Here is a 1,767-nt window from a genome sequence, read left to right on the forward strand (position 1 = left end):
GTGATCTAATTTAATAAGCTTTGGATATTAAATAATGCAAAAGTAACGTTATTTGGCAATGCTGGAAATGTTGAATTGTTAATAAACAACTTGATGACGTCATTGTAGGGAATTAGCGACGAAAGCTCACCCTAGTTAAAAATATGAATCTGTGCATATTAATAACGGGACATTGACGTCACAGCAGTCATTGTCTTTGGTTGACACTGCCTATATAGTGTTTTTTTTTCTTATTTGGGATAATTAAAATAATGTTTTATTTTGCTTCAACAAATTTGCTTGAACAAATTTCGACTACGACTGCAATTTGCAAGTTATTCTCCTAAAATCTACGTTCAATCGAATGATTTTAAATTATTTGTTATCGAATTCAACAACATTTTCTATGTAGCTAATAGCTTTTAAATTGATTTGGAGTCTATACTTCATTATCAATGTAAATTCTTAAAAACATTACTAATCTAATTGTAAATTGCTCCTTTTGAATATTTCATACAAATTTTAAGAAAATGACTTTCCATCAATATCGTCAATATTAAAGATATTTTTTTTATCTAAGGTAGCAAGATGATCAAGTCACATGACCATGGTGAAGGTTTAAAAATAGGAGAATAAAATCGTTGATAGTTACCAGCCTTTTGGTATGCTACCGTCAAATCTTAAAAAAAAAAAAAAACATCCCCAAGATTGCTTCGTGGTTAAATTGAGGTACAAATGATAAGCATGTTAGAATAGAAAGAGAATTTTAATAATAGAAATGTGATGATAAGTAAGATAAATGTGGTGTCGTAGTAACTAGGACATTTGACAAATAATTAATGTCGTTTAGGAATAGAAAGTATCATGTCGTAAAACTATATATGCAAAGATATTTGAGCCCTTCGAGCTCTTAAAAGATTGATACCTTAATCTTCCTGACATAGATACCCATTATGATTTATAACATAGTCTGTCGATATTGTCGGTATGATAATGATGTTTTCGTGCTGTTTTGAGCTTGTTTATTGCTTTCACTGTCTAAGATTTAGCGACTTGACACGCTTACAGTTATTTTTAGATTCCCAGGGGAGAAAGTGAAAGCTGGAATCGAGGCAAATATTCTGCTTATCCATTGCCTTCTTCCACTCTCTTACGATTTGCCTCTTTCTTTATTTCTTCCTTTCTTTTTCTTCTTTCTTTCTTTTTCTTGTTTTCTTTCTTTTCTTTCTTCCTTTCTTTATTTCTCTGTTTCTTTATTTTTGTTCTTTTTATTCTTCATTCCTCTCTTTCTTTCTTGTTTGCTTACTTTTTTCTTTCCTTATTTCCTTTAATTCCTTTCTCTTTCTATCTTTTTATTTATTTATTTATTTATTAATTCGTTTATTTCTTTCTCTCTTTTTTTTTCTAGTATCTCCCTATCTCTCTCATTCTATGTGTTTCTATTTACAGCCTCTGTCTCTCTTGTTCACACCCATACGGCACACACGGTCACTCTCACTACCTCTCTCCCACGTACACACACACACACACAATGTACATTAACCCAAATATACATACTTTCTTATATTTGTCACCCTCTCCCTTACTAGTTATGTAGAATTCAGTTTATTAATGTATTCGAAACAAATGTGAAATAGGGAGCTGTATATGAAGGCCCATTGCAAGAAACTTAAAAAGGTAAAGAAAGAAATGACGAATGGGAATAGCTATTGGGTAGCTTTCGTACTAGATTCCAATAAAAAAAGATTACATTACATTCACTATAGAGAGTAATCAAAACATTCGATT

Source organism: Lytechinus variegatus, chromosome 10, assembly GCF_018143015.1.
Source record: "Lytechinus variegatus isolate NC3 chromosome 10, Lvar_3.0, whole genome shotgun sequence".
In the NCBI taxonomy this organism is placed as follows: domain Eukaryota; kingdom Metazoa; phylum Echinodermata; class Echinoidea; order Temnopleuroida; family Toxopneustidae; genus Lytechinus; species Lytechinus variegatus.